At 43.1% G+C, this 26,268-nt stretch overlaps 2 non-coding genes across 2 annotated transcripts; both read left to right on the top strand.

The window, feature by feature from the left end:
- The first annotated feature begins 16,195 nt into the window (after nt 1–16,195).
- On the top strand, nt 16,196–16,310 carry LOC140066402 (U5 spliceosomal RNA). The gene has a single exon (XR_011848248.1). It is a non-coding gene; the product is annotated as a U5 spliceosomal RNA (small nuclear RNA).
- Nucleotides 16,311–22,579: 6,269 nt separating this feature from the next.
- LOC140066403 (U5 spliceosomal RNA) lies at nt 22,580–22,694 on the top strand. Its single transcript, XR_011848249.1, has one exon. It is a non-coding gene; the product is annotated as a U5 spliceosomal RNA (small nuclear RNA).
- The last annotated feature ends 3,574 nt before the right edge of the window (nt 22,695–26,268 follow it).

Here is a 26,268-nt window from a genome sequence, read left to right as displayed (position 1 = left end):
ATGTACTACTCTGTATCTTCTATATCCTTAATCTTATACTGTTCATAAAAGTAATTTAGTGATGAACTTCGAACCTGCTCTGACAACCCATATATCTAGGAGCCAATCACATTCCCTAACTGCATGAAACCCTCCACCCGACTGGCGTCCAGAACAGAAATGTCTACCCCAAATGTTCCTCTTTAACTAAATGTCCACCCCAGATGGCCCCTTTAATGAAATGTCCACCCCAGATGGCCCCTTTAATGAAATGTCCACCACAGATCCCGCCTTTTAATAAAATGTCCACCCCAGAAGCCTCCTTTAATAAATTGTTCACCCCAGATGCCCCCTTTAATGAAATGGCCACGCCAGATGCCCCCCTTTAATAAATTGTTCACCCCTTGTGGCCTTTTTTAAAGTGTTATCCACAGCAGGGCCCTCTTGAAAGAAAAAAATATATATACTCACCTTCCAGCTTCTTCTCTCCGCATCCCCTGTCTCCTCCTTGCGGCTCTGTCTTCTCCTTCCGGCCCGGGCAACATGGCGATGTCTCACCCATGTGACGTAATAGCGTAAGGGCCCGCACGGCACATAAACTATGACATCACGAGGCTGCGACACCTCCGCGTCATAATAAAGCACCCGGGCTGGAAGAGCAGAAGCCGGAAGGTGAGTATAGACTAGGCTGATGACTGATGCTGCAGTTCCAGTTTATCTGTTTTTAACTCCTATAAATGTGTATTGCTGTGTCCATATAGAGGAAAGTATTTCCATGTGTTTTTTTATGTTCCATATTGGCCGTGTCACTAAAGGGTTAAAGCTCACCTGTTTACCTTCTACAAGAATTTCTCCCAAGTCATGGAGATGAGCATGTTGATAGGCTGCGGGTGATGTGTTACGTCCGCTTCTATAGTATCTATATAGTGACCCAGAGGAGCGCTATACATGACCAGTACAATAACTGCTGTACAACTAAGGCTACATTCACATGGACGTATGAAAACGGCCGTATCCGTACCGCACCGTACCATTTTTTTACGGGTTACTTGTGGCCACATTCATTTCAATGGTCAATACGTCCAACCATTTATATTGCCATTTTTGACACCATAGCGTGCCGTATACTAGCCGTATAAAAATATAGAGCATGACCTATTTTCTGCCGTATTTCAGTTCAGTATGCCCCAGGTTACAGGTTACGTACGTGCTGCATACGGATGAAAAACGTCACGTATATACAGGCTCATACAGCACGGAAATATGGGACTGGAGAAATCATACGGTCGTGTGAATGTAATAATCTCATTGTACTGCGCTATATGTCATGTTATGACCCGGAGCAGAGCTGTACATGACCAGCACCACACCTGCTGTACACCCTGCACTGTATTATACTCTCACTGTACTGCGCTATATGTGATGTAATGACCCCTGGAGACCAGCAGGTGGCGCTGTGATACACAGGAACTATAGTGAGGAAAGTCTCTCTGCTCTCGTGGTGTGTGAGGCCTACATGAGGCTTCTGTGAGGTAACCAGGCCTAAGGAGGGAAACTGAGGTAACAGTGTGCACAGTCCTGTCACACTCTGGTACCAGGAGATCAGTCTCATATATCCTTGGTACCAGGACCAGAACCCAAAGAGGAAAACTACTGAGTATAGGAACCAGGAGAGTCCAATCCAAGCAGCACAGAACCCACAGAGGAAAACTACTTAATATATAGGAACCAGGAGAGTCCAATCCAAGCAGCACAGAACCCACATAGGAAACCTACTGAGTATAGGAACCAGGAGAGTCCAATCCAAGCAGCACAGAACCCACAGAGGAAACCTACTGAGTATAGGAACCAGGAGAGTCCAATCCGAGCAGCACAGAACCCACATAGGAAACCTACTGAGTATAGGAACCAGGAGAGTCCAATCCAAGCAGCACAGAACCCACAGAGGAAACCTACTGAGTATAGGAACCAGGAGAGTCCAATCCAAGCAGCACAGAACCCACAGAAGAAAACTACTGAGTATAGGAACCAGGAGAGTCCAATCCAAGCAGCACAGAACCCACAGAGGAAAACTACTGAGTATAGGAACCAGGAGAGTCCAATCCGAGCAGCACAGAAAGGACCATGAAGATCCAAACCTGGAATCCAATAATGGAGATCCAAAGTCTCAGCTAAAGAACTGAGGCGCCGGGTCACAAGCAGCGGTCACATGTCTCCAGAAGGGTAATAATACTACTAATACTCTCACCATGTCTCCAGAGGGGTAATAATACTAATACTCTCACCATGTCTCCAGAGGGGTAATAATACTAATACTCTCACCATGTCTCCAGAGGGGTAATAATACTAATAATACTCCTCTCACCATTTCTCCAGAGGAGTAATAATACTACTAATACTCTCACCATTTCTCCAGAGGGGTAATAATACTAATACTCTCACCATTTCTGCAGAGGGGTAATAATACTAATACTCTCACCATTTCTCCAGAGGGGTAATAATACTAATACTCTCACCATGTCTCCAGAGGGGTAATAATACTACTAATACTCTCACCATTTCTCCAGAGGGGTAATAATACTAATACTCTCACCATTTCTCCAGAGGGGTAATAATACTAATACTCTCACCATTTCTCCAGAGGGGTAATAATACTAATACTCTCACCATTTCTCCAGAGGGGTAATAATACTAATAGTCTCACCATTTCTCCAGAGGGGTAATAATAGTAATACTCTCACCATTTCTCTAGGGGGGTAATAATACTAATACTCTCACCATTTCTCCAGAAGGGTAATAATACTCCTCTCACCATTTCTCCAGAAGGGTAATAATACTCCTCTCACCATTTCTCCAGAGGGGTAATAATAGTAATACTCTCACCATTTCTCTAGGGGGGTAATAATACTAATACTCTCACCATTTCTCCAGAGGGGTAATAATACTAATACTCTCACCATTTCTCCAGAGGGGTAATAATACGAATAATACTCCTCTCACCATTTCTCCAGAGGGGTAATAATACTAATAATACTCCTCTCACCATTTCTCCAGAGGGGTAATAATACTAATACTCCCACCATTTCTCCAGAGGGTAATAATACTAATAATACTAATACTTTCACCATTTCTCCAGAGGGTAATAATACTAATACTCTCACCATTTCTCCAGAGGGTAATAATACTAATAATACTAATACTCTCACCATTTCTCCAGAGGGTAATAATACTAATACTCTCACCATTTCTCCAGGGGGTAATAATACTAATACTCTCACCATTTCTCCAGAGGGGTAATAATACTCCTCTGACCATTTCTCCAGAGGGGTAATAATACTAATACTCTCACCATTTCTCCAGAGGGTAATAATACTAATACTTTCACCATTTCTCCAGAGGGTAATAATACTAATACTCTCACCATTTCTCCAGAGGGTAATAATACTAATACTCTCACCATTTCTCCAGGGGGTAATAATACTAATAATACTAATACTTTCACCATTTCTCCAGAGGGTAATAATACTAATACTCTCACCATTTCTCCAGAGGGTAATAATACTAATACTCTCACCATTTCTCCAGGGGGTAATAATACTAATAATACTAATACTCTCACCATTTCTCCAGAGGGGTAATAATGCTCCTCTCACCATTTCTCCAGAGGGGTAATAATACTAATACTCTCACCATTTCTCCAGAGGGTAATAATACTAATACTTTCACCATTTCTCCAGAGGGTAATAATACTAATACTCTCACCATTTCTCCAGAGGGTAATAATACTAATAATACTAATACTCTCACCATTTCTCCAGAGGGTAATAATACTAATACTCTCACCATTTCTCCAGAGGGTAATAATACTAATACTCTCGCCATTTCTCCAGGGGGTAATAATACTAATACTTTCACCATTTCTCCAGAGGGTAATAATACTAATACTCTCACCATTTCTCCAGGGGGTAATAATACTAATAATACTAATACTCTCACCATTTCTCCAGAGGGGTAATAATACTCCTCTCACCATTTCTCCAGAGGGGTAATAATACTAATACTCCCACCATTTCTCCAGAGGGTAATAATACTAATACTTTCACCATTTCTCCAGAGGGTAATAATACTAATACTCTCACCATTTCTCCAGAGGGTAATAATACTAATAATACTAATACTCTCACCATTTCTCCAGAGGGTAATAATACTAATACTCTCACCATTTCTCCAGGGGGTAATAATACTAATAATACTAATACTCTCACCATTTCTCCAGAGGGGTAATAATACTCCTCTCACCATTTCTCCAGAGGGGTAATAATACTAATACTCTCACCATTTCTCCAGAGGGGTAATAATACTAATACTCTCACAATGTCTCCGAAGGGTAATAATACTAATACTCCCACCATTTCTCCAGAGGGTAATAATACTAATACTTTCACCATTTCTCCAGAGGGTAATAATACTAATACTCTCACCATTTCTCTAGGGGGGTAATAATACTAATACTCTCACCATGTCTCCAGAGGGGTAATAATACTAATACTCTCACCATTTCTCCAGAGGGGTAATAATACTAATACTCTCACCATTTCTCCAGAGGGGTAATAATACGAATAATACTCCTCTCACCATTTCTCCAGAGGGGTAATAATACTAATAATACTCCTCTCACCATTTCTCCAGAGGGGTAATAATACTAATACTCCCACCATTTCTCCAGAGGGTAATAATACTAATAATACTAATACTTTCACCATTTCTCCAGAGGGTAATAATACTAATACTCTCACCATTTCTCCAGAGGGTAATAATACTAATAATACTAATACTCTCACCATTTCTCCAGAGGGTAATAATACTAATACTCTCACCATTTCTCCAGGGGGTAATAATACTAATACTCTCACCATTTCTCCAGAGGGGTAATAATACTCCTCTGACCATTTCTCCAGAGGGGTAATAATACTAATACTCTCACCATTTCTCCAGAGGGTAATAATACTAATACTTTCACCATTTCTCCAGAGGGTAATAATACTAATACTCTCACCATTTCTCCAGAGGGTAATAATACTAATACTCTCACCATTTCTCCAGGGGGTAATAATACTAATAATACTAATACTCTCACCATTTCTCCAGAGGGTAATAATACTAATAATACTAATACTCTCACCATTTCTCCAGAGGGTAATAATACTAATACTCTCACCATTTCTCCAGAGGGTAATAATACTAATACTCTCACCATTTCTCCAGAGGGTAATAATACTAATACTCTCACCATTTCTCCAGGGGGTAATAATACTAATACTTTCACCATTTCTCCAGAGGGTAATAATACTAATACTCTCACCATTTCTCCAGGGGGTAATAATACTAATAATACTAATACTCTCACCATTTCTCCAGAGGGGTAATAATACTCATCTCACCATTTCTCCAGAGGGATAATAATACTAATACTCCCACCATTTCTCCAGAGGGTAATAATACTAATACTTTCACCATTTCTCCAGAGGGTAATAATACTAATACTCTCACCATTTCTCCAGAGGGTAATAATACTAATAATACTAATACTCTCACCATTTCTCCAGAGGGTAATAATACTAATACTCTCACCATTTCTCCAGGGGGTAATAATACTAATAATACTAATACTCTCACCATTTCTCCAGAGGGGTAATAATACTCCTCTCACCATTTCTCCAGAGGGGTAATAATACTAATACTCTCACCATTTCTCCAGAGGGGTAATAATACTAATACTCTCACCATTTCTCCAGAAGGGTAATAATACTAATACTCTCACAATGTCTCCGAAGGGTAATAATACTAATACTCTCACCATTTCTCCAGAAGGGTAATAATAATACTCCTCTCACCATTTCTCCAGAGGGATAATAATACTCCTCTCACCCCCCTGTTCATTTGCAGCTACATATATGTCTCCATAGATGGCAGTGCCGGGCCGGCGGCAGTACCTTTCTGCTCCAAACACGGGGAAATGATAGAGCATGCCCTATCTTCCCCGTGTGTGTGGCCATGCGGTGCTCTTTTCTATGGAACATCGGGGCGGGCATACGTGTGTGTGTCCACAAAGAGTCAAGAGGCAGAGTGGCACTCACCGATCGTGAAAGCTGTCTTCTTTATTCAATGTTCATATAATAATACGTGTGTGTGTGTGTGTGTGTCTTTGATCACAGAACAGGTCAGCAACGCCTCCATAGTAACTCCAAAACCTTCCTGTCTCCTCTCCACAGCGGCTGTGCATGTGCCGAGCTGTCAGGACATAGCAGAACCGCTGCTGCTGCAGCTCCTTAGTCTCCCCAGTCACAGGGAAAAGTCAGTCCGTGTTTACACACATGGGGGAGTAATGCTGCACGTGAAAGCGTCTATGACACTTGTGGAGGGGTCAATGCGATATCTGGTCACAAGTTATATTCCAAACCTGCCAGAACCTGGGGCTGAATCATCCCCATATGGCGGATGTTCTGTGTGAGCTTCTACTGCTTTATTGGATTGTTTATATAAAAGTGTGATCCTCATCCTTATTTTACCTACCTAAAAACTATTTGTATTGTTATTTTGTGCTGAAAATCTTGGCTTATACTCAAGCATATACTTTATGTGGTGGTACCTGCTGCGTGGGCACACACCAGGGCATTGAAGGGAAGCTGCGCCATTCACAGCAGATTTCCATTGTTACTTTTTAAGGCTATACAATTGTTAATTTTTGGGCAAATTTGGACCTGTAAGGGCTGATATTCTGCGAGTTTAGATGCACTTTACAAATTCTTCATTTTAGTGGGACTTTAGCTAATTGATGAGATTTTATTAACTCTTAGGCTACATCCCCACGATGTATGCCCACCGTACTGTAGTACAACGGGTATACATTGACGAATGGGAGAGGAGATGGGGATGAGCGCCGCTCGCCCCCGACCCTAGTAATATATGGCGCTTGGCGCTGTATCCCAGGAGGAGATACGTATGTCCTATCTTTCTGCCAGCTACGGAACGGCACCTATTGGCGTGTATGGAGGACGTATATACGCCATATATGCGTCGGCCGTATATACATCCCACATGCGTTCGTTGAAATGTAGCCTTAAATGTATGAAGGAAAATAAAATAATCAATCCTGGTTTTGGGATTTTATTTGGGCTGTTAAAAAAAATGTTTATATGTATATAAAATGATATGTTATATGTTTTCTTTATTCTATGGATGACTTAAATTAATTTATACAGTTTTTTAAAATATATACATTTTTACAATTTTACTGAAGCCAAACGAATATAGAGAAAATCTCATTTGTTTTAGGATCTTTTCGGAGTCATAACATTAGTATTTTTCAGTTGACACGGATGGTTTAGGGCTTATGTTTTCATTGGTAACATTTTGGTGCACATAACTTTTTTGATCACTCTGACATAAGGCTCTGACATACGGGCTAGAGATCTGTAAAGGACTTTAAAGGGAACCTACCACCACGAATCTACCTATAAAGGTAGATCGGGTGGTAGGTGGATCAATGGGACGTGAGGATAGCCCTTTTAAGGGCTAATCCTCATGTCCCCGCACTTTTTTAGTAACTTTTATTAGACTTTTATGCAAATTTTATTATGCGGCTACTGGGGCGTGGAGTAGCCGCATCTGAGGTTACACGAGGCGGCTACTCCACGCCCCGGTAGCCTCTTTTCTCCTCCTACTCACCATCTTGGCGCGCAGCTGCTCGTAGCTGCGCGCCCTCGTCCGACGATCCTGCAGTCTGCGCATGCGCAGAACAGCAGGTCCGTGCCTGTGCAGTCCCGGCTTCGGAGCAGTGACCGCGCCAGGAACAACATGAAAACCTATTAACCCCAAACTTCCGCACCTGTTTATGCCCGGGCAATTTCACATTTTTTTTTCTCGTCAATGCATTCAGCAAGCTAGGACTTTTTATTTTTCTCTCGCTACAGCTGTATGTGGTCTTCTTTTTTTTTTTTGCAGGATGAATTGAATTTTTTTCTGTTCCAATAAGTTTAGTTGTAACTTTTAACAAAGAAGGTGACAAGTAATCAATATCATGTACAATATCAACATGTTAGATGGAACAAACTGACTTATCACATTGCCAGTCCTTTTGAACTTTAGGTTTTTATAAATTCTGCCTGTGTAGTTTATTTTTTATTTTTTCACATCATTTTTATTGAATGTTTCACAAAAAAAAAAAACAATCAATAGAAATGAAGATGGCTTTGCACAATAGTCATGTTATACCAAATTATCACATCATTTGGATACACAGGAAAGCAATAGACTATACAAACACAGTGGATACAAAAGAAAAACATGAAAGGACAGTCCAACGCGACCCCCTGAACCACCCGACCCAAGAGCCAGTTCCCTAGAAAGATCACTCCTTCCAATCATCTGTGGAAGGGAAAAAAATGATTGGATAGTTATCTAAACTATTCCGATGCTGCTCTACGCTGCAGCAAAATCTGGAGTGTCCATCCATTTACCCCATATAAGAAAATTTGGGATTCTGTTTCTTTTTAAGTTTGTTCCGTATTCTAACTGGATGACTGTATTCATTCTATCCATACACTCCCTTATTGCTGGTGGTCGGGTCTGATCCAATGAGCCGCTATATTACCTTCCTAATCTCTGTTATCCGAAGTTACCGTATATACTCGTGTATTTGATTTCAAGATGTTCTTTGTATTCAGTTTATTTTTTTTTTTTTAAATTCTCATAAAAATTTTCTACATAACCTAAAGAACATAAACCTTTTCCACAAATCTGTCAATACAGAGTATAGTATGAAGTGATACCAGTTTATAGTATTTATTTATATTTATATATAAAATTTTCGCCGCGCAGCTCCTCGTAGCTGTGCGCCCTCGTCCGACTTACCTGCTGTCTGCGCATGCAGAAGATTGTGGGTAGGAGGAGTAAAGATGCTACTGGGGTGTGGAGCAGCCATGGAGTAGCCGTACCGTGTAGCCTCAGCTGCAGCTACTCCACGCCCAAGTAGCCGCGTAACAAAATTTGCATATAAAGCTAATAACCTTAAAAACCTTAAAAGGGCTATCCTGACGTCCTATTGATCCACCTACCACCCGATCGACCTTTATAGGTAGATTCGTGGTGGTAGGTTTCCTTTAAAGGGCTCTTCCCAGAGTCCGTCAGAAGGAGAGATCAGAGATCTATCAGGATGAGGTGATCTTCTCGCTGTATATGGACAATGTGTCTTCTGTGCTGCTCAGCGTTTGATGACTGCACTCATCCAGATCACCGAGCTATTCAGACAGGTTTCCAGGGCCAAGGTCAACTGCAGGAAGTCCGAGGCCATGCTTTCGGTGACTTGCAGGTTGCTTCCCCTGCTCCCTTCTCCTATCTAATGGGACTGTATCAAGGTTCTGACGGTGTGATTTGAAAAGGAAGTTTCAGCTTAAAAGTCCTAATAGTGCAATGGATTGCACTGTGGGGCCTCAGACAGCTGGAGGGAGAAGCACTAGTGCTGTGTAACAAGGTGCTGCCTGTGCTACACCGCAGAGGCCCCACCGACCAAGGCCACTGCCAGCAAGGCCAATACCAGGACTGTATTTTACACTGTCCTTAAAGAGGGAGAGGTCAGCAGGAATGTTCATGGAGCCACTCAAGGGGAAAGGGTATCGGCATCCTGGGTATCATCTCTACCTTGCTTTTTCTCTATGACTGTGTCTGTGAGACCCTGAAAATGGCTAACAGCTGTGCTGGAAAGTTCTTGTCTTGCTTCTTCCTCCAGCCCCTCTGGTGAGGTCTCAGATCAGAAAAGTGGGACATCCCCTGGTATTACCGTATATACTCGAGTATAAGCCAACCCGAGTATAAGCCGAGACCCCCCAATTTTACCACCAAAAACTGGGAAAAACTACTGACTCAAGTATAAGCCGAGGGTGGGAAATGCATTGGTCAAACCCCCCCCAGCAGTATACAGCCTGCCAGCCCCCAGTAGTATACAGCAGCCCCTGTAGTATACAGCAGCCCCTAGTAGTATACAGCCAGCCTGCTCCCATGTAGTATACAGCAGCCCCTAGTAGTATACAGCCTGCCAGCCCCCATGTAGTATACAGCCTGCCAGCCCCCATGTAGTATATAGCAGCCCCTAGTAGTATACAGCCTGCCAGCCCCCATGTAGTATACAGCAGCCCCTAGTAGTATACAGCAGCCCCTGTAGTATACAGCCTGCCAGCCCCTTAGTAGTATACAGCAGCCCCCAGTAGTATACAGCAGCCCCAGTAGTATACAGCCTGCCAGCACCCATGTAGTATACAGCAGCCCCTAGTAGTATACAGCCTGCCAGCACCCATGTAGTATACAGCAGCCCCTAGTAGTATACAGCAAGCCAGCCCCCATGTAGTATACAGCAGCCCCTAGTAGTATACAGCCTGCCAGCACCCATGTAGTATACAGCAGCCCCTAGTAGTATGCAGCCTGCCAGCCCCCATGTAGTATACAGCAGCCCCTAGTAGTATACAGCAGCCCCTAGTAGTATGCAGCCTGCCAGCCCCCATGTAGTATACAGCAGCCCCTAGTAGTATACAGCCAGCCTGCCCCCATGTAGTATACAGCAGCCCCTTAGTAGTATACAGCCTGCCAGTCCCCATGTAGTATACAGCATCCCCTAGTAGTATACAGCCTGCCAGCCCCCATGTAGTATACAGCAGCCCCTAGTAGTATACAGCAAGCCCCTAGTAGTATACAGCCTGCCAGCACCCATGTAGTATACAGCAGCCCCTAGTAGTATACAGCAAGCCCCTAGTAGTATACAGCCTGCCAGCCCCCATGTAGTATACAGCAGCCCCTAGTAGTATACAGCCAGCCTGCCCCCATGTAGTATACAGCAGCCCCTTAGTAGTATACAGCCTGCCAGTCCCCATGTAGTATACAGCATCCCCTAGTAGTATACAGCCTGCCAGCCCCCATGTAGTATACAGCAGCCCCTAGTAGTATACAGCAAGCCCCTAGTAGTATACAGCCTGCCAGCACCCATGTAGTATACAGCAGCCCCTAGTAGTATACAGCAAGCCCCTAGTAGTATACAGCCTGCCAGCACCCATGTAGTATACAGCAGCCCCTAGTAGTATACAGCCTGCCAGCACCCATGTAGTATACAGCAGCCCCTAGTAGTATACAGCCAGCCCCTAGTAGTATACAGCCAGCCTGCCCCCACAGCCCTTAAAAAAAATAAACTTATATACTCACCCTCCGATGTCGGCACGGCTCCCCAATGTCCCCGATGTCAGTGTGTTCCGTCTTCTTTCTTCTCCGCGGCTCCTCTTCTTTCTTCTTGCTTCTGTCATGGACGTGGCCATGTTTTCTTCGTGGCCGCGCATACTATGACGTCAGCAGCGGCCGCGTCCATGACAGAAGCAAGAAGAAAGAAGAGGAGCCGCGGAGAAGAAAGAAGACGGAACATGCTGACACCGGGGACATCGGGGAGCTGTGCCTACATCGGAGGGTGAGTATATAAGTTTATCTTTTTAAAGTGGGTACTTTTTTCTTTTAATAGACTCGTGTATAAGCCGAGGGGACGTTTTTCAGCACATTTTTTTGTGCTGAAAAACTCGGCTTATACATGAGTATATACGGTATGCTGTGGTTGTTTGTTTTGTGAGGAAGCACCATAAGGAGGGACTTTAGGAGCCAAAGACTATTCACACTCTCATCAGAACTTCAGACATTACTGAGTCTATTCCAGGGCTCACGATTAGCAAGGAAAATGCTGCTTTTTCATCATTTTGCATAACATACATTTTTTTAAAAAAAAGTGAACAAATGGTCCTAAAGTCCTCAAAATGATATTCCTGGTGTCACTGCTGGCGTGGCAGACACTGCATGAACTAAGGTCCATCAACAGGCATAAGGACTTGTCTTGGATTTCCTCATTCATCCACGCCTGCAACTTGTACAGATCTCAGAACAGTCCCAGGTGTCCAGTCTCAGGACTTTAAAATCACATTTGTGCAGGTGCTGAGGATCCATCGTGTCGCTATGGATCTGAGATCAAAGAGTCTAAGGATTCTAGTGGATTAGGGTGATGCCACACATGGCGTTTTTGGTCCGTTTTTGGTCCGTTTTTCCCAATTATCTGAATAAACAGATTGTAAGCAGCCAAATGCATGGTAAACTTCCAAAAATGGACTGAAAACGAATGTTTAAAAAACGGACCAAAAACGCCATGTGTGACATCACCCTAAAAGTAATTTAAACCTCAATGCAAACACAGATTCCACATGGTAAACTCCCAGATTTCAGCGTTCTTTGAGAAATGGAGCTGGTTGGCCAGGAACAACATTAACCCCTTAGTGCTCTGCGCCGTAGCTGTACTGCGCTGAGTCCCGCGATTAGCGCTCAGCGCAGTACAGCTACTGCGCAGAGCCGATGCCGGTTCAGCGCTGTATAGCAGCCGAACCGGCATCGTTAGCCGCGGGATTTCAGCGGTAATCTACCGCTGACATCCCCGGCTAACACCCGCGGTCGGAGTGGGCTCCGATCGCGGGTGTTTAACCCGTTAAATGCCGCGGTCAACGCGACCGCGGCATTTAACATGCCTTCTGGGGGTCTTTACCCCACGGTCGCCCCCCCCCCCCCCCGCACCGTTTTCGGGGGGGGCGATCGCTGTTTTGGCTCCTCTGGGGTCCGATCGGGACCCCAGAGAAGCCTGGAGGGTTTACCTTTAAGATGGCGTCTGTGACGTCATCTTAAAGGCAAAGTGTCAGCCTATGCATCTGCATAGGCTGACACTGATAATACCCTGCAATACATTAGTATTGCAGAGTATTATCAAGAACAAGCAATCAGATGATTGCTTGTTCATATCCCATGGTGGATCATGTAAAAAAATGTTTTTCAATAAAAAATTACTTTATAAATCACTAAAAATGCCCATAAGCCCCAAAACATATAAAGAGACATATAACGCTCAAAAAAGTCTAAATCATAACACAAACCCCACATATATAGTATCACCGCGTCCGTAACAATCCATAGAATAAAACTAAATAACTATTGAACCCATATGATGAACGCCGTAAAAAAAGAAACGTCAAAAACCCGCCAAAAAATATGATTTTTACCTATTATATCCCACTAAAAATGCAATAATAAGTGATCAACAAAACATATGTACTCCAGAATGATATTGTTGCAAAGAACAACATGTCCCGCAAAAAACAAGCCATCAACCAGCTCTGTAGCCAAAAACGTAACAATGTTATGCCACTTGGAAGACGGCGATGCAAAAATGATAGATTTTTCCCCACATTAGGGTTTTATTTGGCAAATTTAGTAAAACATAAGAAAAAATATTCATGTCTGGTATCCCCGTAATCGTATCGACCCATAGAATAAAGATAACAGGATTATTAGGCTATACGGTGAACACGGAAAAAAAAAGTAAAAAATCCAGTACAGAATTGATGCTTTTCTACTCCTGCCCTCAAAAAAAGTTCCTAAATTTTCAACAATAGGTGATACCAACCCCAAAATGGTAACACTGGAAAAAGCATCTCATCCCGCAAAAAAAATGCCGTCACATGGCCCAAATAACGAAAAAGCAAAAATTTTATAGCCTTCAAAAGGGGGCAACCAGAAAACTAAAATCCTGGCAGCTGCAGCGCCCTCCTTCCCTTCTGCGCCTCACTGTGCCCCCATAACACAAGTAATGTCCACATGTGGGGGGTCTCTGCACTCAGGAGAAATTGTAGAACAAATTTTATGGTGAGTTTTCTCTTTTTATCTTTTGGAAATGTGTAAATTTTAGGGCTAAATGAAAGTATAACCGTCAAAATTTGACCATTCTAAATTTCACCGCCATTTTGATTCAATTACTATGAAGATCTCAAGGGGTTAACAATCTTCGTAAAAGCTGTTTCTGATAGCTTGAGGGGTGCAGATTTGAAAATGGGTTGGTTATATCGGGGGGTTTTGTTGCTAAATATGTAAAATTTGATTTCAAACAGTATTTATCCCCAAAATAGTCAATTCCGAAAATACGGAAAATCGCTATTCGATTTGTAGGCCGCGTGACGTCAAAATAAATTATCCAAACATTTCAAAAATTATGAAAATGTAAAGTAGACAAATGGGAAATGTTATTCTGCAAGTTATTTAGGTGGTAAATTTATCTGCCTGAAAACGCGGTGATTTTGAATTTCGAAAATGGCCATTTTTTCTAAAAATTCATCATTTTTTTTTTCTTTTTTTTGTAAATAAACGCAAAACTTATCAGCCAAAATTTACCACTAAAATGAAGTACAACATGTGGGGAAAAAACCATCTCAGAATCGCTTTGATAAGTAACAGTGTTCAAAAGTTATAACCATATAAAGAGACACTGGTCAAATTTCAAAAAAAAGTTGCGAGCCTTAACCTGCAAACAGGCTGCGTCCTTAAGGGGTTAAAATCTATTAACCCCTTCCGCACCTGTTTTACACCTGAATGCCCAGGCCATTTCTTCTTGCTAATGCATTTTGCAAGCTGTGACTTTTTCTTTTTCTCTCGCTACAGCTGTATGTGGTCTTCTTTTTTTGTAGGATGAATTGTAGTTTTTTTCTGTTCCAATCGGTTTATAGTTTTAAGTTGTAACAAAGAAGTTGACCAGTATACAAGTACATCATCATCATTTTAGATGGGACAAATCACAGTCTTTTTGAATTGCAGCTTTTTTAGATGTAACTTTTATGAATGCTTTCAGTGCAGTTTATTTTATTTGTCAATGGACAATACACAATAGTCATGTTACACCAAATTATCACATCAATTGGATGCACAGGAAAGCAATAGACAATATAAACACAGTGCATACAAACAAAAACATGAAAGACCAGTCCACCCCGACCCCTGAACCACCCGAACCAGTTCACCAGAAAGATCGCTCCTTCCAATCATCCGTGCAAGTAAAAAAAATAAGGATTGGATACTGATCTAATTTACCAGCGATAGTTGATATTCCGATGTTGCTCTACATTGCAGCAAAGCCTGTGATGGAGACCCGGAGTGTCCATCCATTTACCCCGTATTCTAAAAGTTTGTTCCGTAATCTAACTGGATTACTGTATTCATTCTATCCATACACTCCCTTATTGCTGGTGGTCGGGTCTGATCCAATGAGCCGCTACATTACTTTCCTAATCGGATAAAGGGATCTCTGTTTATCCACATTATTTGATTCCAGGATGTTCTCAGCACTTTATTCAGTTTATTTTAAAAAAGAGAAAGTAACTCTGACATCTTCTATAATACAAATTTGCTGTAATAAATCTAAAACCTAAAGAACTTTTCCATAGTCAGTACAGATAGAGCGATACCAGTTTATAAAATTTATCTTTTTTTTAATTATTTTCATTTGCCTCGTAAAATCCTTTTGGGAGAACAAAACGACTCCCAAACGATGCATCTGATAATAATGATTCCCCCTCACAGCTACAAGATCTGTGCAGGAGAAGTGCAGAGACACATCCACCATTGGCTCTGTTTTTTGCTTATCATCTCTTGATATCTTATATAATACTCTGTACTACTGAAGACCTGAGTGAAGTTGCCCCCCCCCCCACCTTGTTCAAATCAAATAAAATTGTGCCGCTATCGTTTTTAAGATTTTAATGAAAGTTTCCAGAGGTCATCAGAGGTCAACCAGCCACCCCCACCCCCCACATTGGCCAAATCAAACAAAACTGGGACCGAACAATTCTGCTACATTTGTGCTGGTTTGTGCTGCTCAAATTTTTGTTTGTGCTGCTTTTGTTTTGAATATATGAACAAAAAATTAAAGTTCAAAAGTTCAACCAGCCCCCCCACATTAAACGAATCAAACAAAACTGGTGTCAAGCGTTTGTGCAGTAAAAATTTTACCACCATAGGAGGAGCGATCACTGCAGGAATCTCCCGCCTTCTCTGTAGAAGCTCGGAGCTGCTGTGACCACTTCCTACGCTGTGACGAGCTTCCCTCTGATTTGCATTGTTACCCAGGATGCATCCGCAGCCTCTTCACAATCAGAACTCGTCTACAAATATTAAAGGAAATATGTAACACTGTGACGTTTAGTATCAGGTCAGATACAAGGTGCCGGGGGATGGGTAATATTCACCAATTGTACACAGATGGTGTCCTCTCCATGAGTGCAGTGAGTGGAGCCCGGATCCTGTGCTATGCCCTCTCCCCTCTATAGGTATACTCTGGTTTCTCTTCAGAACGCAAAAATCTTTCGCCTTTTACTAAAGATTTCCGTGGAGAGGAACAATTATGAGTTTCAACTAATTTTTTGATGCCCGGCGCATGCTGGGCTTCCCTCACATGGTCAAAGATAGAAACAGGGGCAGCTTGGTGGCTCAAAGGTTAGCACTACAGCCTTGCAGTGCTGGGTTAAAGTCACATCTACTTCTGCAAGGAGTTTGTGCGTTCTCTCTGTGTTTGGGTCGGTGTATTCACCCCATATCCTTTCCCAAATTTACACTTAAATGTAATTTGACTCATGCTCTTTCAGTAAAGCCTTTTACTAAAGATTTCCGTGGAGAGGAACAATTATGAGTTTTGACTAATTTTTTGATGCCCGGTGCACGCTGGGCTTCCCTCACATGGTCAAAGATAGAAACGGGGGCAGCTGGTGGTTCAGTGGTTAGCACTACAGCTTTGCAGTTTTGGGTTACAGTCCTATTCTGGTCAACATCTGCAAAGAGTTTGTGTGTTCTCTCTGTGTTAGCGTGGGACTGTCACCCCACATCCTTTCCCAAATTTACACTTGAACGTAACATGACTTATGCTCATTCAATAAAGCCTTTTACTAAAGATTTCCGTGGAGAGGAACAATTATGAGGTTCAACTAATTCTCAGGAGTCAGAGCGGTGCTGGAGAAAACCCAAGACGTCCTGAAAACACACTGAGGAGGAATCCTGATGAATCATATTTTTGTTGAAAATTCAACCACCTTGCAGAGCTGCACTCCTCTCCCCGTGTTGTGTTTGTCCCTCAGTAAAGCTTTGTGTCTGTGATATCTGCCCCTCACCCTCCTCCTTCCCCGTCCTCTCGCTGTGTTGTGTCTGTGATATCTGCCCCTCACCCTCCTCCTTCCCCGTCCTCTCGCTGTGTTGTGTCTGTGATATCTGCCCCTCACCCTCCTCCTTCCCCGTCCTCTCGCTGTGTTGTATCTGTGATATCTGCCCCTCACCCTCCTCCTTCCCCGTCCTCTCGCTGTGTTGTGTCTGTGATATCTGCCCCTCACCCTCATCCTTCCCCGTCCTCTCGCTGTGTTGTGTCTGTGATATCTGCCCCTCACCCTCCTCCTTCCCCGTCCTCTCGCTGTGTTGTGTCTGTGATATCTGCCCCTCACCCTCCTCCTTCCCCGTCCTCTCGCTGTGTTGTGTCTGTGATATCTGGACCTGGAAACTGAAGTGTTCCCTGTGTGAGGATGTATTACTGGGGGTTGGCGGCTGTATGTAGATGTATTACTGGGGGGTTGGCGGCTGTATGTAGATGTATTACTGGGGGGTTGGTGGCTGTATGTAGATGTATTACTGGGGGGTTGGCGGCTGTATGTAGATGTATTACTGGGGGGTTGGTGGCTGTATGTAGATGTATTACTGGGGGGTTGGCGGCTGTATGTAGATATATTACTGGGGGGTTGGCGGCTGTATGTAGATGTATTACTGGGGGTTGGCGGCTGTATATAGATGTTTTACTGGGGGTTGGCGGCTGTATGTAGATGTATTACTGGGGGTTGGCAGCTGTATGTAAATGTATTACTGGGGGGTTGGCGGCTGTATGTAGATGTATTACTGGGGGGTTGGTGGCTGTATGTAGATGTATTACTGGGGGGTTGGTGGCTGTATGTAGATGTATTACTGGGGGGTTGGTGGCTGTATGTAGATGTATTACTGGGGGGTTGGTGGCTGTATGTAGATGTATTACTGGGGGTTGGCAGCTGTATGTAGATGTATTACTAGGGGGTTGGCGGCTGTATATATATATATTACTGGGGGGTTGGCGGCTGTATGTAGATGTATTACTGGGCGGATAGTGAGAAGGAACATGGAACATTCAGTGGGGGCCCCCACCAACCTTAATCCGGCCCCGGCTGGATATAAAAACACAGCACCGGACTCCTCATCAGACGTACAGGTGACAGTCAGTGATTCTGATGATAGATTAAATAGTGCCTCCGTGCCCATTGTGAGACCGACTGCCTGTGTGCTGCCCCCAGTGGTGTCATGTGGCGGCTGCTGCACCTAGAACCATGATTTTGGTGTCATATTAACCTCATAACAACCAGACCACTTTGCACTTTCCTGACACGGCCCATTTTTTTCAAAAAATGTCCCTATAAGTGGTTATAACTTAAATTTCCCATATCCGGGGATTTGGGGATTTTATTTTCCTTGTAACACATTGCACTTAGTTAAAAACTTTGGGTGATATATTTTGTGTTTATTTATAAAAAAAAATTTCGAAATTCTACATGTTTTACTTCCGGCACATAACATTACATAATTACATAAGTCATAACGCCAAAATATCTTGATAACTAACATTTACTGACTGTCTGGCTTTATGTTGACATGGTTTAGTATGTGTCCTCTAACTTTTCTAGAATGTTATAAGGATTAGAACTTTAGGTGTGATTTTTCAATTTTTCATAAAATGCTGATTCATGCTTTCAAGTCACTCAGAGAGGCCAAAATAATAGTACAGCCCCTTAAGTTACACCATTTTAGAAACTACCCCCCACAACGTATATAAAAACCAATTTTATGAAGTTTAATAACCCTTTACAGGGGTTAAAATTAAATTTTTTTGGCTAAATGAAGGTATTTTTCAAATAATTTACACATTCTCAGTGGATAAAATACCAAAATGCTCCACAAAGTTTGATACCCAATTTCTCTAAAATTACCCGATATGTGGTGGTAACTGCTGTACGGGCACACGCCAGGGCATGGAGGGGGGAGCTGCGCCATTCACAGCAGTTTAGGGTTTGTCACTTTTTTAAGGCTATTCTATCTCGATTTTTTTTTTTTGTGGAAATTTAGATGCACTTTACAAAAACTTTATTTTAGTGAGTCTTTAGCTTATTGATGAGATTTTATTGACTCTTAAATGTATGAAGGAAAAGAAAATCATCAATCCTGGATCTTTTTTGGTCCGTTTTCTTTATTCTATGGATCACTACGATTACAGTGATTCCTCATTTATATAGTTTTTTTCAAATATATTTTTAACAATTTTACTGAAGAAAAACTAATGAGAAAATCTCATTTGTTGTAGGATCACTATCTTCGGAGTCATAACATTAGCATTTTTCGGTTGACAGAGGCTGGTTTAGGACTTATTTTTTACGTGAGGAGTTGTACTTTTCATTGGTAACATTTTGATGCACATAACTTTTTTGATCACTTTTTGGAACATTTTTTTTTTGTTACCACATTTAACAATCAGGTCCAATAATCTTTCCGATTTACGGGGTGGTTCAAAAAGTACCCATGTCTGATGACAGAGGGCGTTCCTGAGGGAAGATGGTGTTATCATTGTGTGCTGCTAGCTATCAAACAACGGCAAAACAAATTGCAGACTGATTGATTGGTTAGTTCGGATTTGGCAGCCATTTGAGTAAAACGTGTTTCGTGATTTTCGCTAAGATGGAAAAAGAGCAGTATCGTTCAGTAATTCGCTTTTTGTTTTTGGATGGGAAAAATGTGAGGAGATAAAAGCAAAGTCGGATGCTGTTTATGGGGACACTTCTCCATCTATGACCACAGTTAGATTTTGGTTCAACGAATTTAAACGTGGGCGAACATCCGTTTTTGATGAGGAGCGACCAGGGCGCCCAGAGGACGTGGTTACTGAGGAAATCATTCAAAAAGTCCACGACATGATACTCGGTGATCAACGAACGAAGGTACGCAAATTAGCAGAGGCCGTAGGTGTGTGACCAGAACGGTTATTAATATTTTACATGATAAGTTGGGGATAAAAAAATTGTTGACCCGATGGGTGCCGATTGCTCACGGTGGACAACAGGCGGATGCGGCTGTTAACTTCGAAGCAGTGTCTGGAGCAATTTGAGCAAAACACTGGATTTCTTTTGGGATGCTAACGGCGTCATCCTCAGGAATTCTTAGAAAAAGGAATAACAATCACTGGACAGTACTACAGTGAGTTATTGGACCGCTTTCGACAAAAAAAATCGATGGAGACACGGCCGTATTTGGCGAAAAAGGTGCTGTTTCACCATGATAATGCGCCAGCACATTCATCCGGAGTGCATGAACTGCATGAATGGCATTATAAATTACTGCCGCACCCCCCGTATTCACCCGGTATGGCTCCCTGCGACTTTTTCTTGTTCCCTAACATGAAGAAATGGCTCACGGGAAAAAAATTTAGGAAGTCATCACCGAGACAGAGGTGTATTTTGGAGAGTTCGACAAATCCTATTTTTTTTTGGAGGGGTTAAAAAAAATGTCAGGAACGTTGGGAGAAGTTTATCTTACTAAAAGGGGACTACGTTGAAAAAAAAAATGGTGTCTTCATTTCTAACACGGGTACTTATTGAACTGCCCTCGTATTGTACAAATTGTTACGGACACGGCTATACCAAATATGTGAGTACAAATTGCACTAGTTGCAGTTTGCCTGTGAAGTCTGCAGGGTGTGCCAGATTCATGAATTGTTTTGCACGTTCTTCATGAGTGCGCTAACCTTTTTTGGAGCACCTTTAACATAGGGTGTGCTCCGGTACGCCCATTTCATTGCAGACATTTGTGTCGCATCGGGTATAGTGCAGCCACGACAAAAATGAGTTGTGTGCGACACATACGTCCCGAGGACACTTCTTAAATAACTGTGCATACAGTGTGCACTAAAAAGAATGTGCAACGTCACAAAAAACTTGTACGACTTTATAAATGTGTGCAGGGACGACCTGTGGGAGACATACAGGGTTACGACTGACTGGATCGGACCTCAACTGTAAGTGGCATGGGTGGGTCCGATCCTCATCAAAAGCCCATTGGGTGTAAGGGGTTAACAATCACAATCAGAGAAATCTCCAATCGTGGGTGTTACAGATTGTAATACACAGGTGACACATGCAGCTTATGGCAGCGGTTCTGTTCGGGAGCCGGTGGCAGAAGCATGCCGTACTATTACTTCCATTGTCAGGAAGGGGTTAAAGATAAGAATTTCATCTTTTAGACTGTATCAGGCTTGTGCTTCTGTGATCCAAAGAGCCAGAGATACGGGAAGCTAGTGACATAGTAATGGAAATCTGAGCTGCAGAAAAAGATCTAATTCCCGTTGTTAATATCTGGAACATCTGACATACGGGCTAGAAATCTGTAAAGGACTTTATAATCACATTGTTGCACGTGCTGTGGATCCGTCGTGTGACTATGGATCTGACATTGAAGATTCTAAGGATTCTAGAATATAAATGTCATGAGAAATGTTGCTGGTTGGGCAATAGACAATATAAACACAGTGCATACAAACAAAAACATGAAAGAACAGTCCAACCCCGACCCCTGAACCACCCGACCCAAGAGCCAGTTCACCAGAAAGATCGCTCCTTCCAATCATCTGTGGAAGGGAAAACAACAATTGGATGATATTACAATGTTGCTCTATGTTGCAGCCAAGCCTGTGATGGAGACCCCGAGTGTCCATCCATTTACCCCGTATTCTAAAAGTTTGTTCCGTATTCTAACTGGATTACTGTATTCATTCTATCCATATACTCCCTTATTGCTGGTGGTCGGGGTCTGATCTAATATATTACTGATTTTGCTATATTACTTTTGTAATCGGATAAAGGGACCTCTGTTTATCCACATTATTTGATTCCAGGATGCTCTTGATATTCAGTTTACTTAAAAATATAGAATGCAAATCTGACTTTTCTTCTAAAAAAAATTTGCTGCGTTTAGTCTAGAACCTAAAGAACATAAAACTTTTCCATAGTCAATACAGGTTACTGCAGCATTTAATGTAGAACATAAAAACCACATAGAAATATTTTCCTTTCAGTCTATATGGACACAGCAACAGCAATTTATAGGAGTTAAATCAGAGAACGTTAACTTCAGCAATGCCCCCCAATCCAGGGGATCCCCCCATATCTCCGAGGATAGATCTGTGCAGAGATACATATATACCACTCGCTCTTTATTCGGCTGATCCTCTCCTGGAGCCTTTCCCAACCCCCGATGTCTTCTCTGTGCTGAGACCAGATGCATCTCCCCCTCCACCATAGGAGGAGCGATCACTGCAGGAATCTCCCGCCTTCTCTGTAGAAGCTCGGAGCTGCTGTGACCACTTCCTACGCTGTGACGAGCTTCCCTCTGATTTGCATTGTTACCCAGGATGCATCCGCAGCCTCTCCACAATCAGAACTCGTCTACAAATATTAAAGGAAATATGTAACTCTGTGAAGTTTAGTATCAGGTCAGATACAAGGTGCCGGGGGATGGGTAATATTCACCACTTGTACACAGATGGTGTCCTCTCCATGAGTGCAGTGAGTGGAGCCCGGATCCTGTGCTATGCCCTCTCCTCTCTATAGGTATACTCTGGTTTCTCTTCAGAACGCAAAAATCTTTCGCCTTTTACTAAAGATTTCCGTGGAGAGGAACAATTATGAGTTACAACTAATTTTTTGATGCCCAGCGCACGCTGGGCTTCCCTCACATGGTCAAAGATAGAAAAATAAGGGCAGCTTGGTGGCTCAGTGGTTAGCACTACAGCCTTGCAGTGCTGGGTTACAGTCCCATCCAGTTTAACATCTGCAAAGAGTTTGTGTGTTCTCTCTGTATTTGCATTGGTTGTTTCACCCCACCTCCTTTCCCAAATTTACACCTGAATGTAATTTGACTTATTCTCTTTCAATAAAGCCTTTTACTAAAGACTTCCGTGGAGAGGAACAATTATGAGTTTCAACTAATTATTTGATGCCTGGCGCACGCTGGGCTTCCCTCACATGGTCAAAGATGGACCTCAGAGAGTCTCAGCATCGGCCATGATCTCTATAAGATCTCCAGTGCAGATCCTCAGGAGTCAGAGCGGTGCTGGAGGAAACCAAAGACGTCCTGAAAAGACACTGAGGAGGAATCCTGATTAATTCATTATTTTGGTGAAAACTGTCCAACCTTGCGGAGCTGCACTCCTCTCCCCGTGTCGTGTTTGTCCCTCAGTAAAGCTTTGTGTCTGTGATATCTGCCCCTCACCCTCCTCCTTCCCCATCCTCTCCCCATGTTGTGTCTGTGATATCTGCCCCTCACCCTCCTCCTTCCCCGTCCTCTCGCTGTGTTGTGTCTGTGATATCTGCTCCTCACCCTCCTCCTTCCCCGTCCTCTCGCTGTGTTGTGTCTGTGATATCTGCTCCTCACCCTCCTCCTTCCCCGTCCTCTCGCTGTGTTGTGTCTGTGATATCTGCCCCTCACCCTCCTCCTTCCCCGTCCTCTCCCCATGTTGTGTCTGTGATATCTGCCCCTCACCCTCCTCCTTCCCCGTCCTCTCCCCATGTTGTGTCTGTGATATCTGCTCCTCACCCTCCTCCTTCCCCGTCCTCTCGCCATGTTGTGTCTGTGATATCTGCTCCTCACCCTCCTCCTTCCCCTTCCTCTCGCCATGTTGTGTCTGTGATATCTGCTCCTCACCCTCCTCCTTCCCCGTCCTCTCGCTGTGTTGTGTCTGTGATATCTGCCCCTCACCCTCCTCCTTCCCCGTCCTCTCGCTGTGTTGTGTCTGTGATATCTGCCCCTCACCCTCCTCCTTCCCCGTCCTCTCGCTGTGTTGTGTCTGTGATATCTGCCCCTCACCCTCCTCCTTCCCCGTCCTCTCGCTGTGTTGTGTCTGTGATATCTGCCCCTCACCCTCCTCCTTCCCCGTCCTCTCGCTGTGTTGTGTCTGTGATATCTGCCCCTCACCCTCCTCCTTCCCCGTCCTCTCGCTGTGTTGTGTCTGTGATATCTGCTCCTCACCCTCCTCCTTCCCCGTCCTCTCGCTGTGTTGTGTCTGTGATATCTGCCCCTCACCCTCCTCCTTCCCCGTCCTCTCGCTGTGTTGTGTCTGTGATATCTGCTCCTCACCCTCCTCCTTCCCCGTCCTCTCGCTGTGTTGTGTCTGTGATATCTGCTCCTCACCCTCCTCCTTCCCCGTCCTCTCGCCATGTTGTGTCTGTGATATCTGCTCCTCACCCTCCTCCTTCCCCGTCCTCTCGCTGTGTTGTATCTGTGATATCTGCCCCTCACCCTCCTCCTTCCCCATCCTCTCCCCATGTTGTGTCTGTGATATCTGCCCCTCACCCTCCTCCTTCCCCGTCCTCTCGCTGTGTTGTGTCTGTGATATCTGCTCCTCACCCTCCTCCTTCCCCGTCCTCTCGCTGTGTTGTATCTGTGATATCTGCCCCTCACCCTCCTCCTTCCCCATCCTCTCCCCATGTTGTGTCTGTGATATCTGCCCCTCACCCTCCTCCTTCCCCGTCCTCTCGCTGTGTTGTGTCTGTGATATCTGCCCCTCACCCTCCTCCTTCCCCGTCCTCTCGCTGTGTTGTGTCTGTGATATCTGCTCCTCACCCTCCTCCTTCCCCGTCCTCTCGCTGTGTTGCTCTGGTGTATGATGTGTGATCATTGTTTGCTTTGGTGTATGAGAAGGGAGCGGGAGTAGCACCGGCTGTAATATACAGGGGAGGTTTAGCCTGTACATTGATTGTAAGAGAAGCTCATTAATAAAAGCCTTTTACTAAAGATTGACGTGACGTGAACAAATAATTTTTAACTAATTTTTTGATGAAACCACACTTTGCACATCGGGAGACACGCGCGCACATCTGTGAAGAATTGAATTAAAACATTAAAAACTGTGAATACAGGACCATTTAAGTGCAGAACACATTGAAAGATCAATATTCTTCACATTCCAGATGTTCCGAACATCTCCGAACCTAGAAGGAGACACGCGCGCACACCTGGAAAGTGAAGAATAGTGTTATTTCAATGTGTTCTTACAAGGAAAACATCAGGAAACATCTGGAATATTTTATTATGTAATAAAAACACTGTTCTTCACTTAATTTACTGCTCGATCGCGAGCAGGGGAAATACTCGTCCTAGTAACGAGCCGGTCCGAGTATGCTAATACTCGACCGAGCAGTATACTCGCTCATCTCTATTCATTATCCTTTATGTTCTTGTTTGCGCCTATTTCCTAAGAGGAATATTTAAAAAAAAAAAGGTCTATGTGACCTCAGTGAGGCCTCAATTTTCACTAAAACATCACTTTTATTCTTAAAAGAAAGAAATCTTAGTATAATATATCAGGTGGAAATGTTTTCAATAAATGTAAACGTTATGTCGTCCTTTGTGAGGTCCCTTGTATATATCATGCAGTATTCATCTGTACGGACATAATATGATATGTGCGATAGTATATTGCACAATCGGCAAAATCAGTGTTGTTTTAGTGTCACTAAATGTTACTATGGTAAGTGATCCCCAGGCACTGTTATTGCATTATTTCAGTAGGTTATTTTCTTGTATCCAGTAGTCATTAATAACACTTCTATGTTGGTAGGTATCACTACTATGCAGTGTTTATTCGGCACACATGGGGGTCACTTTTTATCCAGTGTTTTGCCACACAATACTATTATGTTGTTTCATTCCATTATATTTCTATCATCAATAGCCTCAGTAGCTCTGTTGGTAATTACACTTGTATGTCAGTAGATGTCACTACTATACAATGTGACTCTGTTGGTAATTACACTTGTATGTCAGTAGATGTCACTACTATACAATGTGACTCTGTTGGTAATTACACTTCTGAGTCAGTAGATGTCACTACTATACAGCGTTTGCACAGGAGACTATCACACGTAGGTGTCAATGTTATTCAGTGTTTACCAAACATTCCTGTTACATTGTTGCCATAGGCTTTAATTTAATTGTCAATATCCTCAGTAGTTCTGTTGGCAACTACATTACTGTGTCAGTAGACCTGAGTGAAGTTGCCCCCCCCCCCCACCTTGTTCAAATCAAACAAAATTGGTGTCAAACGTTTGTGCTACGTTTGTGCAGCAGAAATTTTCGTTTGTGCCGCTATAGTTTTTAAGATTTTAATGAAAGTTTCCAGAGGTCATCAGAGGTCAACCAATACCCCCCCCACATTGCACAAATCAAACAAAACTGGGACCGAACAATTCTGCTTCATTTGTGCTGGTTTGTGCTGCTCAAATTTTTGTTTGTGCTGCTTTT

The sequence above is a fragment of the Engystomops pustulosus genome, chromosome 6, assembly GCF_040894005.1.
Source record: "Engystomops pustulosus chromosome 6, aEngPut4.maternal, whole genome shotgun sequence".
Classification (NCBI taxonomy): Eukaryota; Metazoa; Chordata; class Amphibia; order Anura; family Leptodactylidae; genus Engystomops; species Engystomops pustulosus.
Note: the sequence above shows the minus strand (reverse complement) of the source record. Positions and strands in the feature narration are given on the sequence as shown.